The sequence below is a fragment of the Coturnix japonica genome, chromosome 22, assembly GCF_001577835.2.
Source record: "Coturnix japonica isolate 7356 chromosome 22, Coturnix japonica 2.1, whole genome shotgun sequence".
Lineage (NCBI taxonomy): Eukaryota > Metazoa > Chordata > Aves > Galliformes > Phasianidae > Coturnix > Coturnix japonica.
Window position 1 is genome coordinate 431,602 of NC_029537.1, and position 19,515 is coordinate 451,116.

The following is a 19,515-nucleotide window of genomic DNA, read 5'->3' on the forward strand; positions in this document are numbered from 1 at the left end:
CATGAATTCCCCTATGCTTCTGGAAAGTGAGGGTGGGGAAACAGCTCCCCTCTTGGGACCGTGTTTCTAAACCATTGAGAAGTCTGGTGTGTGTGTGTGCTTTAATTTGTAGCCTTGCTTAAATTATCTGGAGTCCTTCAAAAGGGGAAAAAAAAAAATCAATTTGACTTTGGCAGTTGTCTCTACAATGCCTGCCAATCACCATAGTATCTTGGCTATTTTTAAGTCTCCTGAAATCAGTTTGCATTAAGGCAATAGCTGTGCTTGGATTTAAGCCCGGGATTCTATCAATATAAAATGATTTGTTGCAAGTTTGAAGATGCTTCATCCCTATTCTCTCTCTTTTCATTTACATTTTAAGCTTTCATCAAAACGTGGATCAACAATACTAATAGAGACTTTTTTTCTCTATCCTACTTCATGCTTTCTACAAAGAATACCTAAGGCTCTATGTTCTTAACCTCTCTCATGTAAAGGCCTTTTTCCTTCTGTTCAAAGGAGAAGGATTGGGTTATTCACTTAAAGGATCTCGCCAGCCGTGAGCCACTGGAATCTGCCTTCAGGTCCAGTTGTGAGGGATGTGAAATAAGCCTGTAGGAGAGTGATCAGTGAGATTCCCCCCAGGGGAAAAGTGCACCCACTCTCACTGTCCATGTTGTGGAGGATTTCAGTCCATTAAGTGCTCTAAATCACTTCATTGTGAGCATAACAATGTTGTTAGTCAGGCTTGTTTTAATTTAAAAGCAAACAATCAAAAGAACAACAAGAGAATGTTCATTTCTTCAGCTTCTCTTTAGAAGCATAATTTGCCTGGATGTTTTTCTTCCTTGATTTCAAGGGGTTTCTGTGGCACAGACCATCATATGGAAGAAAAAAGGCAGTTGTGTTCTGTGACAGAAAGCCAATGGTTCTGTCAATCTCGCTGGTGTAATCTTTCTGTGCTATTAGAAAGCATTAGCTCTTGCTCATCCTTCTTGCTTGCCTGGGCTGCACTGAGTGAAGAGGAATTGTCTTGGAACTCCTACATGTAGGCTGCACCAAAAGTAATGCCTTCTATTTATTTCCATGTAAACTACATCTGATACAAAGGACACAACACTATTTGCTGTTCCCTATTGCTATTTTTGAGTAATACTGTTCTTCAACATAATCACCATTAGCTGCATGTTTTTGCCAGCCACGAACAAGGCAACCTTCTCCAATTAAAGCCTGTGTTATCTTTTCCCCCTCATATTTTTCAAGGCACGCTCATCAGATGCCTTATGAACAAAATGGAAGCTGAACTTTAAAACAAATAAAGCCTGTTACTTTGTTAGTGACAAAAAAAGCTTCAGCTTAAGCTTCAGCTTTGCACATCACTCCGTCGTCGCCAAGTTTGATTTCTTTTAAGTATACGCAATTTACAGAGCTGTTTGATGTGCTCTGTGGGTGGAGGAGATGTTTTTTAAATGCCTTAAAAAACAGTGTTGGGGGAAAAAAAAGCGGTGTTCTGGTCTGTCCTGATGAAATAATATGTGCTAGGCATTACGTATGTTGAAATTGTTGTTTATTTTCAAGCTTTATTTATGTAGTGTTCTCTTTTTTTTGCCTTCAAGCATGCTGCTGTAGAGTTAATACCTCTGGGGAGGAAAAGGTAGCTATTATTCATTATTGATGGTTCATTTGCATCATATCATTATGTGTTGGGTGCAGATTGGCCCTGCCAGGCAGGGGGGTTGGAGCTTCATGATCCTTGAGGTCCCTTCCAACCCAGGTCATTCTGTGATTCATTCTGTAATAAGGGGAGGAAAAGCAGGTACCCACCAATTGTTGCTGTAAAAATAACCATAAGAATCAGCGCGATCATAAAAACGTCCAATTAAAGTGTTGTAGAACTAATAAAGAAAGATATAAACAGAATATAACCTTGAAATGAAATAAATACACCCAAATGTCAGGCCTTTGCATAAGAGTCGCTTGGGCTTTGCTCCAGACAATTAACTGGTGGGTTCTAATTGCTGGGAGTGTATGCAAAGACCACATCTCCAAATCCAGCTGTTCCTCTTGCTGTGCAGTGCTGCTGCTGACAAGCAGTGGGTGTACCTTCACTTATCATTAGCTTATTTACTAACAGTACAGGTTTATATAAGTCTTGGGCTATCTTTGATGTCAGGTGGTCCCTGTTTAGGCATGACGGCCATGACAAGTTGTTTCCACAAAAGAATTTAGCAAGTGTTTGGTAGCTTCATGCCAAAGTTTTAAGTCCATTGGGAAGCTAAATGTGATCTCTTCTATTTGATATGTGGCTAATATCCTCCATTTTGTAAGGAGGATAAGAGATCCTCCAGCCACTCATAGCATCCTCACAGCACTTTCCATTAGCACTGGTGAGGTGACAGCCTTGAGAATTCACCGAAGCAAGAAAATTAGAGTGGAACAAGTTAAAAATTACAGGTCTTGATTTTTATCTGCCTAAAAGATCTCATTTAATTCGCATCCAATTACATGTCATTTCCAGAGCATGAGTCTATATTTGTGCAAGGAGCAAGCTGAAAGCTTCAGGTATGGACGTGTGGAGGTCTGGTGTTTGTCTCTTTCTTAGAGGTGTTGGTAGTCAAACAGTAGTAAAGATTTGGTTCTCTTGTAGTGTTCTCTTGCAGCAAATTCACTGCTATTTTCTGCTCTCATTCTGCCGCTGAGTAACTGTCAGCCTTATTAGTATTTAAATCAGTTTGTAACTATTTTGGCTTAAATAAGCTTTATTTCTGATCAATGTAATGCCACAATTTTATGGTTTCTTTATAGTCATTAGCTTAAAGTAAACGAGCTTATGACAAATACTGCAGATGTGCTAGAAGTTGATTAAATTAGTAATAGAAATGGACGGTGGGCAAACAGGAGGAAAAATGCACAGATGAGCAAATCTGGGATTTCTCAGCCGTGTTCTCAATCTTTGTTAATGGATTCAGTCTGCTGTCAAAAAGATAGAAATATTAAAAAGATTTTTTCAAACAGGATTAGCAGAGGGGAAAAGAAGTGATTTTCCCCTCTACTGTAAGAAGTGAGTGAGTGCTCAGTGAGCAATTTCCCGTGTCTTCAGATATAAAATGTTTTTCACATTGATTAGGAGAAAAATGGAACTCAGAACTCCTTCCCACAACACAAAACCTCACCCTGAACAAAAACAGCTTAAAAAGACCCTTTTGTAACAGGAGTGCTTACAAATTCACGTGGCCTATCTTATCTATCAGTGAGATTAAATGATGATTTAGAAACGTATTAATTAGTTTGCATCGCATACTCCATGTCTCTAAGTGTCCCACTTACTGCAATGGGATGGGTTATAGAGTTATGTGTTCACTAAAAGAGTAAAGATGTCGGAATCTCTTCTGAAATGATTTACGTGCACCTTCTCTTAATGAAAACGAGTTACTCGTGTTTTGTGTAGACGTGCAGAAAACTCTTCATACATCAAACACCACATTGGAGAGCTTTATAAAGTAAGAAAACGTAAGTTATTACCTAAACAATAGGCTATATATTACAGATTCTGGAACAGTAATAGAAGAGCATCAATCATTGGGCAGGCTCAGCCCTAAGACTTTCTTTTCTTTTTTGATATATGCCAAACAAAGCAGTCCCAGGAAAGTGTCTCTAAGTCAAATAGTTGCTTAGCTAAATCTTTACCTTTGTCAGCAGTAGTTGGTTGTAAATGGATTTATTCCACTGTGATTTTAAGATTCATATATACTGAAGGTCCCTGCATGTAATCTGGTTCCAGTTGTTACTCAAGACTGCACGCTGTGATCATAATTTGAGTTTCATTAACAGTGAAGCTCTGTCACAGACAGCTTTTAGACCCAGGAACTTCATAGAAATATCCACCCAGAGGCTCTTGGAGTTGGCTGAAATCATGTTGAAGGACAAGCTGCTATATCATTGTGCTTGCACTTAATCAATACTAATGATGTGCTTGGAGTCACTGAGTAAAATAGAATTTCAGCAACAGAATTAGTTTAGAACCAATTCTTTAAGTACTCCCCTGACCCCACCAGTGGGAATCCCAAGGCCAGTTGGAGTTCTCAGCCCCATGGATTATTTACTGTTGCTGTCAGTACAGCTTTAGGAAGATGAGACCATTTCTAAACAGACAGTTTTGAAAGTCTCTTGAGTCCAGGGACTCCCATACCAATAACACTTGGTTGAAAATGGACTATAAACAGGTATAAACAACCCAAATTTATAACAGGGAAGCATAAAAGTCTGTTCTTTTGTAGTCTTTGTTATGGTGGAAGAACAATGGGGAAGAAGAGCTTCAACCTGAGATATTTCTTCATCATTTAGTGGTGGTTGATGGTTTTTGCTTCAGTACCTGTTTATAATAAAATTGCAATAGGAGAAATAGGCTCTTAAATATATGTTGCTATGGAATTTTTGTTAAGAATAAAGCAGGTTGAAATGACGAAGAGTGCAGAAAATACATGCTAGACATAGGGCCAAACATAAAACAAAGTGATTGCAGTGTGTTCCTGCATTGAAAATAAAAATATAGACAGGAATAAAGATAGCACGTTTTGTGTATGGAGCAGATAAAGCGAAGTACTAAATTCTGATAACTTTGTTTGGTTTTGTGGCTTTGTTCGAGCAAAGCTGAATGCAAAATATTGCTCATTATTCACCTGTTAATTATTTTGAGTGCCTCCATAGGATTTTTTATCGTGCAGTATGTAAACATTACCCAAAAAGATAACCAGAAAGACTGGATTGTAACTGTGAAGAAAGAAACAGCGGGTTAGACTTAAGGGAGGTAGAGCAGAGGGAAAGACAGCAGTTCTTGTCATCTTTTGCAACTCAGTTTCAGTTGGATTAGAAACAGTAGAAAAATTGGTGTGTGTGTACAGTAATAGAGGAAGGAAAGTAATAAAGGTGTATCAATGAGTCCAAGCTTTCTTTATTCAAAAAATCAAATAATAACCAAGGGAGGTGTTTGCAGAGCTGTTTACACGTGGGTTGTTCTGTGTCAGACAGAAAGTAATTTTGGCCTAATTCTGAAACATGTTCCTACTGAATAAGTTTTTTATCTGTTGGAATAACTCAGCTGGTTGATACGGGACTCTTCAGCCATAAGCAGTGCTTATGAGATTGTTACACTTAATTAGTTTATAAATCTGTCTCCAGTAGCTGCATATGAAAATTTAATATGCAGCCTTAGGATGGCGCGGGGCTTTTTTATTTCACCAGGAGACAGCCTACCAGAATCAACCAAAGATGGGAGCAGTAAAGATTAAAAACCTTTAAAAATAGTACGGGTGTGTGGATGAGCACCACGTGGCCCTTAGTTTGATGGAGGTAGTTGTTGCTCTGTGTCTTTGTATGTGTGAGAATTAGATCTATTTTCACAAGATAGAAGCTTGGACTACCTATGGACGGATCTGAAGCTCAGTACTGTTGGGTTTTTTTTGGGTTTGGGTTTATTTTAATTATTATTTATTGAACTGAATGCACAAGTAACACGCCTGGTGCTATTCCTGGGAAGGAAAGCTCACTGAGTGCAAGGGAGGCCATCACCAGAATATAAATAGAATAATATCCTGTTCATGCAGCTCTGAGTAATACATGCTCCACATCTCACAGGTGATAACAGCTTAAATATTAATTCACCTGAGAGCATTATGCCTTAGAAAAGGTACACAGTTAATTAAGCCTTAGAGGCATGCAGGATTGATCCTTAGTTGCCATAAATTGTCTTAGCTTCATTGACTTCAAAGGAATTATCCTTATTTACACCATGGGAGGATTAAGCCTTTCTATTTTGAGATGGTTTAGATTTGAATATCCTAAGTTAATATGTACAAATTCTTTATTAAAGGAATGATATTAATCAGCCAGTGCATAATACAGTGTGTTTCAAAGAATAGAGATCAAATAGTTCTAAAGTGATAGAAGAGCGACTCAGTTACAAATCACAAAGATTTGTGATGCTTAATTTTTTTTGTCTTCATCTCCATCCATTCTTCATACCCAGTCCAAGTCCGTAGTCCAACACAAAACGTAAAATCCTAGGTTGCATTTCTCTTCTACATCCCTAAAACATATCTTTTTGTGGAGGTGCTTTGTGTGAAACAAGTTTCTCATGTCCAAACAATTCCTTTTTGTTTCAAGAAAATGTTATTTTTTATGAGCAGGATGCACGGAGGGATTCGGACTATTGATTCCTCCCAAATAACCTGAGATGCTCGCAGCTTCATCCTTTTTGTGTTCATTTCTTTTTATGGGTAATGAAAAACAGCTTAATATCGTTACGCTCATCAGATAAGGCTTAAAAACCTCACTAAGATTCAAAAGAAAGTCCTAAATAGATTGTGAGGATTAGCGGTATGGATAACTGTCTCAGGAGAGCTCTGTGTTTTCCAGACCTCTAAATCCAAGCATCCCTCCCACCCCTCATTGCTCATTTAATACTCTTAGTAAATACTTCTAGGCCACGTTTCACTGTGTCAAAGGAAGGGATGGGTTGGTGGAAGTAGGTTTAGGTGTGTTGTGTTGTTTTTCACTCCTGTGGATGCTCCCCATGCACCCTCCTGAATAATGGAGGAGTAATTTAGTTCCTCTTGTTTGCCTTGCTTGCTTCCAGAGCATTTGTTACACCATGCAGCAGAAAACATAAACAGCTTTTTAAGTGCACATGCAGCAAGCTGGCTGCTAGAATATGGTGGAGAACTCATTGTTTGAACTGAGATCTGAGCCAAACATGGTGATGGGCTGGGAGGAAAAACACATCCTCTATGTATGTCCATGTATGTAGGATTTAAAATTCATTGATGCCATGCCCAGGTCCAAAGCAGGTTCCAAAGCAGTAGGAGTCACCTGTGCTATACATGTGCAAATGTCAGCACTTTAATTGCCCAACATTTAGGGAATGAAAACTCACCGAGACACCTCAAACTTTTTTCTATTGTCATTTGGTAGTTGTTTCTTTAAATGTCACATATGTCATTGTATGTAGTAGCATCATTACACAGCCAATGGGGTATGTACTATGATAAAGGAACGTGGAGAGTAGGCACTTAAAGAGTTAATGTGCCGCTTTTTGGGGCATTTTGGGTTCTGGGAGGGGAGGGGCGGCATCCCCTGCGGACTTGGCACGAGGAGGAACCGGGCCGGGATTCGGACCGGACTCCGGACCGGACTCCAGCCGCTCTCTGCTTCTGGCCGTCTCAGCTGCGGAGCAAAGCACGTGCTGCCCTCGTGGCTCGTCTCGTGCTTCGGTTCGGTTCCATTGGGTCCATTCCAGTTCCTCCTCATGTCTCTGCCGTTGCATTTGCTCTTTGTTCTAACGATCCGCTCGCGCTCTGCCCTTCCCCCTGTCCCGGGTCTCGAACCGAACCGTTGGTACCGCCTCAGTTTTCCCCCTTATTCCATCGCTCCTTTGTCTCCTTCTTTCCTTTTCCCGGGGCTGTGCCGGACTGATCTCCAGGGCTGAGCCCGGGACATGCTCTTTGCATTGGTTTTATTTATTATTATTATAAATAGGAGGCATTTCTTTTAGAGGGACTTAGATGAAAGCACAGAGGTGTGATCTGCATAGAAACACTGAGGAGCAAAGCAAGATGAATTCAAGGCAGGCAGAGAGCAACGAGCATCCAGCTTATCCCAAACTCCAGCAGGTTGAGGAGCTCAGCTGAAGACTTCTCACTTCTAAGACTGAGGTAGGAAATAATACTTATTTATTTAAAGTATTTACGTGTTAAAATAACACTTGTGCCTCTGACCGGTGGGTCTGTGTGATGCACAGCTCTTGTGCTGTATGTTCCCAGGTTGTAGAGTCAGAACAGATCACCTGGATCCTCTGGTTTATGGAATCGTGGTAAGCTGGTGATGGGATTCTCTGGTTTTCTGTATGTTTCCTTCATTTCTGATGAGTTTGAAAGGCCTCAGACCTGAACCTCAGCTCCATGGTCATAATGAACGGTCAGCTCGACTTCATCAGTAGCAGCAAACAGGCTGTAAGTGAAGTTAGTTCTCTTTGGAGGCTGTTTTAGATGGATGTAGGGCTTTAGAAGCAACACGCAGCCAACAAAAATGATCTGAAAGAAGCATTAAATAGAGGAAAAAAAGAATCCAGAACAGCTATTATTGTCACGGAATGCCGTGAATCATCCAACAGTACTAATTAAAACAAAGAGAGCTTTAATACTGCAGATAAATCTAAGAAGCAAAGGAGCTCTGTGATGATAAAGCGAGAAGCAGTTTTTCTGTTCCTGATGGTGCTGTGTAGCTGAAGATTTATCAACTTCTGTTCAGTAGTTTGGTAGGAATCAGGATAGGAAATATCTAGAAGCAAAGCACGCCAAAACAAGGTCCAGCTCACGGCAAGTTAAAGGAGCTGTGTTATTTCCCCTTAGTTCAGTATAGGTTCCAAGGTTGTGGATGTTCACAGTATTTGGACCATTTTTGGACAATGTTTGAGCTGTTTCTGTAAGCTTCCTATGGGATGTGCTTGGTTTCTGAGGTTTTATTCTATTTTATTATTTCATTTATCTATTTATTTTGACTTTGAGCTTAAAGATCTTTCCCTTGAAGATCTTTTTGCCTCAAGAATGAATAAGAGATTTTAGTGACTCACTATGAGGAGGGAGGAGCTTTGCACTGGGTGCTCATTGCACATATACAGGTATATATGGAATCAGTGAATCCTTAGTATTGGAAGGGATCTTTAAAGGTCATCTGAATATTCAAATTAATTAATAATTATCTAAAAGATGGGATATTCTCAGATTCCCTTTCGCAGTGCATTCAGGGTATGGTGCTGGTGCTAAAAAACCTCTTTTACAGTGGTTAACACTCAGGGAGGCGGAATTTCTGCTTCTGTATTATCCTTTTTGGCAATCAACGTTGCTCTCGGGAGGAACATTTGTGTGTGTGTGTGCATCTGTGTGTACTTGATAGTCCTTCAGCCAGTCCTAATATGAAAATCAATGGATCCCAAAGCAGGTTTGTCTTTAACAATAGAAACATTCCATCTGTAACCTCTGCACAAAAATGTCTTGACATGTGAGCAATCTTGCGGCATATGGAGCAGCAGTTACTTGTTATACAGCATTTATAGCAGCACTGTAATCTTCTCTTTTTTTTTCTTCACTCTGGTTGTTTTTACCTTTATGTTTTTAGTCTATTCGACGCAAATTGAAATTCTCAGCAGCAAATTTAAAGCAAAATATGAACAAAGGGACCTTTCTTGTGGTTCATCGGTGCGTTCTGGAGGCATTGAGGGGACAGCAAATGATCCGAGATGTTTTCACATCACAAATAGGAGGCTGGAAATGTGTGTATTTCATAGGAGAAAACCCCAGGATAACTGAGGGGCTTCTTGGTAGATTTTAATAGACAGATAGAGCTCTCCCATGTGTGAAGAAGAAACGCAGTGTGAGATGCTTTATTCTGTGCTCAGTTGTTGTTTGTTGCACTGTGACTTACCCTGGATCTTGATTATGCTGGTATTTTCAGAAGTTCAGTGGTATCTTAGATAACGAAGTGAAATTGAAGCATAATGGAAGCCGAGTGCCCAGGTCCCCTGGGCGCCATTACAACTGCCAGTTTGTGTTGCTAATGATTTGTAATGATTGAACCCTACGGACTTGGAGAACAAATGCACTCAAGGACTCCACTGAGCTTTGGAAAGGGCCTTGTATATACAATATCTTAAATTTTTATAGCAACATGCATTTCTTAGTTATATCTGAGACCGAAATTTGATAGTTGTATTGAGTACACATAGGGCGATATGAAAGCTATTACAGAATACTAACACTAAATGTAATTTAGCATAGTCCATAACACAGAAATGGATGAGGTACGTGCAGGGCTTCCTACTTTGGGAGGGGAGCTGTGGAGGAGCCCTTCTGCTAAGTAGCACAGCTAAAACCCAGTGCTTGAATCTGGAGGGATGAGGCTTTGCTTTTGGTGTTCCTTAGGGGCAGAGGAAAGTTGCAGAAGAGATATATCAGTATCTATAAAGTTAGTCTCATGAGCGAATGCATGTGGGAGCTGAGGCAGTATTTTCTATCACGGCGATGCCAAGATAAATCTTAGGAGCCATCTGGGGATTTTTTTGTATTAAACATTACTTAAGCAGAAAAGGTTGATTGATGAAAATCAAGAGGGGTGTGAATCGAAATCCATTCTCCATTTTTTTTTTTTTACATGGAGATTGAAATTCATTTTGTATAGTTCAATGGAGATTAATATGCAAGTTAAATAGGCCAAAAAAAATTAACTTTTCCAGAAACGAGCACACATTTGTACAGGGAAATGAAAAGAGTTGCCTAAAGCTCAACAGACAGATCCAGGTCTTTGCTATCCTTTGCTACTGAAGTGCTGCATTGGTGGAGGTATGACAGGGATGTGATGGGGAACATATGCAAACTTGAGCAAGCAAACAAAAACCTCAGGAACATTTTGTAGTTAAGAGAAATGACGTGGAATGGGGTGTAGGTGCTGTAGCTTTGCTTTGGCTGTTTCAGCTTCTTGAGGTTTGTTTCCTTTATGAAATTGATATTTGCTCTCTTTGGGGGTATGGATCTTTCCTTCTCTGTCATCAACATTTATTCTGATCCTTCACCCTCTGATGCCTGCAAATCCCTGACATGATCTGAAAGCGACCAAAAATAAATCAAACTAGAAAGATGGAAAAGGTCACATGCAATATGGGTTTAGATTGAGCTAATTTTACCTGAGGTGTACTCGCATGGCTAATGCTTTTCATAGCAGTTCCAACACAGAAGGGCTTTGTTGAGTAAAATGACATTGAGGTGGATCTTTGAATAGTTAAAAATGAGGCAAAAGTAGAGGAATCTATGCATGCATTCAATGTGATATGAAACAGCTCATGGTTTGTTAGGGAAATAATAAAACCTCTTCAATATAGCCTCAAAAAAGAAAGATATTTGTTATTGTTCACAGGAACACTTGAATTATGTAACTGCATCATGGTTATTTGAACAGGAGTTGAAGGAAGTTTTTACTAAAACTTGTCAAGTCCAATTTATCATGTTCATGTACAGAGACATGCAGCGTCTTCCCTGTATTTCAGTCAAGTGCGTTTTTACACTGGCTGAAACCTGTGCTTAATCTGCTGGGTGTCCAGTGGAGCATGTAGCATATGGATGTGTCAAAGTGTGACTTTCAGTGTATTTATAACACAGTACTAAAATCTGAGTCTTCCATTTAGGTGAGAAAACAGTAAATTCTGGGTTTTGAATTGGAGAATAAATAGAAAATTCTTTTATTTTCTTTCTGTAATATTTAAGCACTAAAACAATAATCTAAAAGCAGTATATAGTTGTAATGAAGTTCATACAAGTTATGATGAGAGGGCTTTAGTTACAGCACCTTGATGAGGTGAGAGAGAGTTTGAGGGGATTAACTTGGTGACAGGAAACCACATACCTAATTTCTAGCACTTGAGATCACTGATGCTGGAATGCTTTACTGTTCTGATGTGGTTTTGGTTACGTAGCATAGTTGTTCTCTGCATGGGATCTCTAGTCTGTGTTGAGAGCCCTGTGAAAGGTAATGAAGAAAAACAAGCTTATTAGCAGCAAGCAGAACTTTGCAGCTAGCAGTCCCCAGCAAGAGGCTGAAAATCAGTGCTTCAAAATCAAAGGCTCGGTGCAGGCAGTTTCATCTTCCTGCCAGAGACAAAGGGGAAGAACTTGTTTGCAACAGAGGGTTTATGAGACACAGTGAAAAAAATACAGACTTAAGGTTCAGGCACAGCAGCCAATTCCTTTCTGTACTTTTGGGAGGGAAGGTTTATTTCTTGTTCATTCTCATGGCAGAGGAAGAAGAAATCTTATTTTTAGCATTACTGTTTCTGGCTTAAGATTTTTGAGGTTTCATTAATGTGTCCTGATATCATTTGAATACAACGTGGAGTGCAGGAGCCTTAGCATGGAGCTCAGACAGTTGCACCGCTGCTCTTTGAGTCTTAGATTTGCAAGACAGCAGATGAATAACTGATGAATGCAGATCAATTCGCATTCCTGAAAAGAGGAAGAAAAAAATGCCTAGGACTGGTCACATCTGAAGCAGGAGGTATGTAAAAATCAAGTTAGAGTCAAGTATCTTTTTATTGCAGTCTCCTCCCTATCAATTTCATTCGTTCCTACAGCAGGGATTGTCAGTAACCTTGGCAACTCTGCATTTGTTTTCTCTTCTCCTTTGCTCTGCTTACAACTGAAAGTGCCTTTGGTGGCAACATAGAGCTAAGGTCCCATCCATAGTGCATTAGAAGGAGGATGGAGAGGGGAAGGATGCATTTCTAACTTAGATTTTATACACCTATAAAAGGAAGCTTAGGAGTATCTGAGACATCTTAGGTTGAAGGCTCTGATAAAAGGTTAAGTTTGTTGATGAGGAAAAAGCCGTCGAAATTTGTTTGTGGAAGGAAAGGAAAATGATTTCTATGTGTCTGATAATGGAAAACACTCCGGTCATTCATTTTAGCTTCTGTAATTGAATTTCAAAGCATTCGAGTTTGTGTGTGTACATACATCCAATTCAGAATCTTTCTGTAATTCTCTCATCCACTCGTGATCAATGTTAGTGATTACATAGATTTGTCTTTACAAAAGTTGATTCCTAGACTGTAGTTGAAGGGTTATCTCTGAGCTAGTTACAGTATTGATAAAAAACTAAGATAGATCATGCTGCTAATTGCTGCCAATGGCGCCTGCTGGACAGAACTGTTCTGGAATACATGAATACTGTTTCCGAATACATGTTATACATGTTCTGAATACATGGAATTCTGGCTTTGGCAATTTGGCAGTCCCATAGCTGACAAACAGGTGATTGCAGTGTTTGCATGGAAACTGGGAGCCTGCTGGAAACATCCTTTAGTTTGGTGGAATGCTTTTTCATTGATGATCTTAAAGTCGTCAGCCAGACGTTGCCAGTCTCAACATTTCTAGGTGTTTTTTTTTCTCTCTCTTAAAACAAACCAATTATCCATCCATGACAAGAATAGAAACAGAAGGTGGTAATTTCTTGCACTCTTTAATTGCCTCCCAAAGAGGATAAAAACAGTTAGTTAAAAAGACTGTGTCTTCATCTGCAGTCTTGAAATAGCCTTTTGAGGATAACTTGAAAGGACAGATGAAGATTCTTGGTTTGCTAAGAAGAGCCAGGTCTAAATTAGCTACTGGCTTCAGCAAACTTGCCTGTCATTAGGTATTCTCTCTGTCATCTGATATAGTGTAAATGGCATGGGAATTAACGAATGAGTTCCAAAAAATGTAGGTAGCTAGTATCTATAAGTGTTTGCCGTGTAAAGGGATGGTTCAATGGCTAGGCAGCAAGCCTGGGAAGTTAACTATTACATAGGTGCCCTCTAACCTTACAGTGTGATCTCAGGCCATGAATTTAGGATGTCCAGGAATTCAGACCTCAGTGTTCCATTGGCAGTGATTTGATCTGGGAATTGAGTTCTTTCGGTTAGTGCTGTGGTCATGAATTATCTCTATGTGTTTTTCCCATGGGAAGTATAACACAGGGTGTGCAATTGGGATAAACCTTTGCCATGGTTGTTGTCTTGAAGGAACTGTCTGACAGCAGAAAGTAGTTGCTGGGTGTTGTTTCCCACTGGATGCTTAATAATGCCTCCTTTCTAATATTCTCTTGCATACAATGAGAAACAATAGTGTTGTAAACCCTCTCCTGCAGATGGAATGTGCACTGGCCAGGGAGTTCAGGGAAACAGCACAGAGTAGACCAGTGAAAACATATTTTGCTGGAATAATTGCATTTCTGCAAGGAAATATTCCAGTATAGAAATATCTTTAAAGAAGAACCTACTCATCCAGCCAACATTGTTAAGGCAACGTCCTGCAGCTGCCAGTCACACTGATTGGATTTTGAACATGAATAGGATGTCCACTTAAGAACTGCGTTGTAGGCCCTGCAGCCGCGCTCACGTGTGTCAGTCAGCAGAGGTAATTTGCTCTCCTCATTAAGAAAAGTCCTGTGCCGTTTCATTACTGTTATTTATCACGTTTATCACCTGCTGTGGTTGGATTTATTCCATTTTCCATCTTTTTTCTGTGCAAGGTGCATGCAGTTTCCTTAAGAAAAAGGACCAGCAGAGACCATACAATCAGGATCTGCTGACTGGCAAACTGGGCTGTTGGGTGAATTTATTGCACTAAATGCTGCGTTTCCTAAGGAACCCGGTTATATTTTCTTGCTGCTAAGGAGCATTCAGTAGAACCTTTGTGCTTTCATTTTTTTCTCCCCTGATGTACCTGACTGACACACGAATGGCAAAGCAGCCAAATTTGGAGAGTTAGACTGAAATGCAAAAATGCAGTGAACGTTTCCTGCTCTCAGCCTTCACACAGCAACGTTTTGGTGTAATTACTGTGTCAAATTGTACGGATAAGTAGTATTTAGGCAGTGTACAAAATGGAGCATATGCCTTCTTGTGAATATTTGGGTGTTTCTCTTTTCTTGATTTAGTGCTTTTTTGGTTAACCTATATGTTATAGAAAACACTACTGAATGTTTTGAAGCATGGCAAGCTTGACTCAAGACTTGTCAAAACAAAGCGATTTCCATTTTATTATGCGTGCTGTAACAACGAGCAGAAAGCACGTTTTGAGAATGAAATTGGATAAAATGTGAGTTATTTGTTCCTTGTCAAGCAAGGCATTGAAGAACAACCTGTGCTTTGCTGGGTGCCCTGCTAATGGCTCCTGAGGGGGAAGCTCAGTGCAGCTGCACAGAAATCACAGCCCCTTCAAATACACAGTGATGGCGTTCTGAGGATCAGCTGGATGCGTTCCCTTGTATATGAATTCTTTATGGGTGACCTCGTGGCTGTTTTCTCCCTGCAGAAGGTGCTTTCTGTTGAATTCAGATCATTGCGAGGTTGGGTTATTCCTTTTCCTCCAAAAGTGGCTTCAGTGAATTTCCTTTTCTAAGGAAGATCCAGAAAACCTGTGTGTATGAGTTCTCTTTTCATCAACCTTGAAATTCAACTTAATTTTGCTCATCTACCATAGTCTGTACTTGCATTTCTGCTGATAAAATAGACTGTGTAAATGTCAGCTTTAGGATGGCTTAATTTCCAGAGCTACAACTGAAAAGGCTATCGTGGCATCTCAATTTTACTTCAAATATGCCTGATTTTGGGAAGATTGCAGATTAAATCTGCAGTTCATCAAATCATGTAAGGCTTGTACATTACTTTCCAAGCTGAATGCATGCCAGGCTGCTCACAAGCTGGCAGCAAGAAACTCAAGTGGAGCATGGCAATCAAGGCACTGTGCTGATTTCTCTTATTTCATATGGTTGCCATTGGGCTAGTAGGGCTTCTATAGAAGTAATAGAAGCAGGAAGATGCTTGTGCTCAGTGAGCAGTGCCAGTGTGTACTGCCTGCAAGCCCTGGTTTCCTGTGCTGTGTCCCTGGTGGTGAGAGCAGGACAGAAGAGGGAGCTCGCAGTGCGCAGGCAGTGGGGCTTGCACTGCAGCTGGCTGCAGCAGAACTCTGCTTCGCTTTTAGATTAGGACAGAAAATCTGTTTCCAGTCTGTCCCTGTTATTGCTTAAAGCCACTCGTGACCTGGGTTTGAACTGGTGTCCTAGAGGGTAAAAGGCTCTGTATCTCGTTGCCAATCCCCAGACGCATGCAGTTACTCCCGACACAGATTTGAAACAGATCCTGACCTGAAGTCATCAGCCTTAGGTTTTGGTTACTCTGATGAGAGACGGCTATTGAAAGATTTTGCTTTCCTCCCTGCTCTTCCAGTGCCCAATGTGCACCCTCTTCTTCCTTCAGCCATCCAAATCCAGCTAAATCTTCTGAAAGGAGATTATGAACCGGTAGATTTTAAGCAGTGTAGAGCCACAGGAGAAGAAAACAAGGTGGATTTTTGCATTCTGAACCTTTCTTTCTCACCTTGCACAACAGACAGAAACATCCTGAACTTGCTCTGCCTCCTCCAAGGGAGATTCAAAGTGCAGTTGATCACAAGCATTAGAGAAGATGCTCAAATTCACACAGTCTCTGTATTCCTAGGGTGAACAGCTGTAGGGTAAGTGAGCAGCAAGCCCTGGTCTCGCTTGGAAATTGCTGCTGGAGTTGTTGGATTTTGTAGCAGACTTTTTCTGTTTGTTTGGTGTTACTGGTGTTACTGTTAAGTTTGGCTCCTTGTGCCTGTGGACTGGTTGCCAGTAGCATGGGACACCTTCAACCACCCAAATCTCAAATGGATGCATGGAAGGTCTGCTGTGTTAGGTTAATTGCTCTGGTAAGACCAGAGGGGAATCACTGCAGTACCCGACATGAATTTAGTATGGGGAAAATTACTGGGCACAACAAAATCTTTTCCTGTAGGTTAAAAAATAAAAGAGAAAAATCCTCTCTTGGTACCAACAGAATTCAGCACTGTGTTGCTCATGGGCTTTTTCTTTCCTTTCCCCTCAAATCCTTGGCTAGGCACTTAGACTGCCTCAGGAATCAGAGGATGGGGAAGCTCTGCTTGTATTCTCACCTGTTTCAAATCAATATAATGACCTTCACTGAAGCTATAATTACATTGCTATAAGTCGGGGATGCATCAAGCCTCGGAATATTTGATTTGTCCTCAAGCAGAGGTGAGGAGTCTGAATGTATATATATTTTTTCTCTTACTGACCCTTTGCAGCTCTAATTCAGTTTAAATCTACAGGGATCACTTTAAGATTACACTAATAAAGGAGGTAGGTTAATATCCCTTCTGTCCTTGGCTTTACTGCAGACAGTAGCAACAAGGGGCCTAATTAGTGTTTGGCTTTGCAGGTTATGGAGGTTGCTCCAAGAGAAACTGGACTGATACCACCAAACTCATTAGACTTAGGTCCTTGAACACCGTTTTTGTATTAAAGAGAAAAGAAACCGAGCAAGGGGGAAGTCCAGGGAGTGCAGAGTACAATCCTCATTAGAGTAATTAGTGCAAGTCATTATTTCCTAGAAACCTCAGATGGCCACACTTATTCTAAAGAGATGCCAGGGCTACAACTGAACGAGCTGCAACATCTGCCCGTGGGAGGGAGGCAGGGAGGGTGGTATTTGCTGCCCATGTTTGCTTATATTTTCTGGCTTAGGTGATATGTGATCCCATTAAGCTCAGTATAGCTAATCCTCTTTCATGGTACTAATTTCTTACCATTATCTTTATTTGGCTGCTAATTTCCCTTATGGTATTCCTCTGCTGTCCTGATGTTAGCGAGTAGCTTCAAGCATCTCTGGAGTATCCTGCAGGAAAACTCCTGGCTGGTCTGTGTCAGTGTCCTTGGAAGGAAAAGGAATCACTGGTAGAGCGGAGGAAGTGTCTCCTAATAAAGCCTTTTGCTGTTAAAGGCTTCTCTTATGAGCTACAGTATCTTCTGTGTTTGCTTATGAAATTCATTTTGTACTTTTGTGCCGAAGCAGAGTTCTGTACCCTCAGTGAATGTTAACGAGCAGCTTTACTGGCAAACCTCTTACCTTGAATGGCTAAAGGAGAAAAGGAGGTGCTGGAATAGAGAAGGAAGGAGATCTGCCAGCATGGATGGGATGTGTTCCTAATCTTCAGACTGTGATTCAGGGTGTGTTTCAGGTCACCCTTTGCAGCACCTCTGCTCTGCAGCACTATGGGCTGCTGTGTAACCTTGTCTGAGGGCAACCCTCCACATGGACAGACCCTCCTTGTGTCCTCAGCACCATCAATAAGTACTAATTGACTTATTTATTATAAAGGATCCTTACTGTATTTTCACTAGAGATACAGCAGCCCCTTTTTGGCCAGCAGTTGCCATTCTGTCAATCTAAAGATGATTTATGGCCAAGGAGCTTGGCCAGGCACAGCTGCTATGCTATGAGCTGCTCCATAAAGCCTTGCAGATTGTATTTCTTTCCTCAAGACTTTGAAGCATCCCTTGGGAAGGGTATGAGATGGATTAAATTTCTGTAGTATAAATGTAGGAGTAAGTAGTGCTTCCTTATGGTAGAAAGTTGGCACATCCTTCACATCCTGGTCTACGCATAGAGCTCCTCAATGCAAAAACCTTATAAAATTTCTTCCTTAAAATATTAATATTTAATTAAAGACAAATGTTATTTTTTTCCCCCTTAAATTAATAGAAAAGGGTAGTTTTTCTTATGGAATTCTTTTAATCTTGTTACAGTTGTTCCATATTGTTACTCTTTATCAATGCAAAAGATTTCTTGTTTTGTTTATTTGGAGACTATGTAGCACCCAGCACGAAGGTAACGATACTCACTGCAAGTAATGGATGATGCCATCAGCAGAGGGAGAAACAAACGACCGAAGCAATGTTTGGGATAATTACTGTTTTTAAACCTAATTTGTCAAACAGGACTTTCCTATGTGATACCCTCTTAAAATCTTCCTTTGTTACGGATTAAAAACAGATGCTGTAGATGTGATATGATTGCATTCGGAAAAGATCTAAGTGCTCTATTTTGACCTGGAGATAAAATGTGTCAAATGAGGCCTTTCAACATCGAGATGCCATGTGGTTTTAATGAAATCTGACAGGTACATGTGAACAGTTAACCTGCTTTTCATTTTTCAGAGCCTATTAAAATCATTAAAATACGGTGATAATTATGATCCTTTCTGACTGATGTATTTATATCAAGCCCGAGGATGTCAGTATACCTAAAGAAGGATTGTGTTGTGCTGCTGTTACAGAAGGTTAGTGGTGCTTATTTATAAGACCTAAATTGGGAATTGGAGGTTTGTGATTTTGGTTGGCTCCTTGTTGTGTAGGGTCTGACTTGCAGCTTTCAGCAAGTTTAGCCTTTTGTCAAATGGTTTTTTCTTTCTTTCCAATTTGAATTAGAAATATGAGGTGGTCTCTTTGTATTCAGAACTGTGGGGAGCTGTAGAATGGGTTGGGTTGGAAGGGACCTCAAAGATCACCTCATTCCTCTGTCGTGTGTGCCTAACTGAAGAGTGTAGATGTCCCTCAATCTTCAGAGCTCTGAAAGAAAGGTGATGGGCTCAAATAGATCCCTAGCAAAGAGCTGGTCTTTAAGACTGATGCCTATGCTCCTCGAGGTGATATTGGTGTTCTTATTCAGCCAGCAAGGAACTTGGAGTTGTTTTCTTTGCAGAGCTCTTAACAAAAGAAGTGAGATTCCCAATGAGGAGAGCTCCAGCTTCAAATTCAGTTTGTTTGTATTTGTGTTGGTTCAGAAATGCGGCTATCAGCTTTGGTGGTGAATTGGGGTGTGCTGCAGGTAGTTGGTGCTGGCTGAAACCAATCCAGAATGAAGCAACATTTCTACAGTAATAAAATGACCTCAGGCTTAGTCCTTAAGGCTTTTGTCTACTCAGCTCATATAGATCATAGAAATGAGCAGTACTGAGCTAATTTCTGTAGGCTGAAAATACACAGATTTCTGTGCAAAATTGGTAGAAAGATTTTAGATATCTTCATATTCAACCCCAAAAGAAGGCTTTTGTACCTGAATTCTATTTGATCCTG

At 40.4% G+C, this 19,515-nt stretch overlaps 1 protein-coding gene across 3 annotated transcripts in view; it reads left to right on the forward strand.

Moving 5' to 3' along the window:
- The window catches only part of LRRTM4 (leucine rich repeat transmembrane neuronal 4), a 193,153-nt gene that overhangs the window by 15,209 nt on the left and 158,429 nt on the right, over positions 1–19,515 (forward strand). For 2 of the 3 annotated variants that reach the window (XM_015883059.2, XM_032448891.1), the window contains exon 1: positions 7,579–7,688. The exons of the other annotated variant lie outside the window; for it this stretch is intronic. The gene's annotated coding sequence lies outside the window, so the exon portion shown is untranslated. Of the gene's footprint in view, positions 1–7,578; positions 7,689–19,515 lie in introns of those variants that run through there. 3 annotated transcript variants of the gene reach the window in all.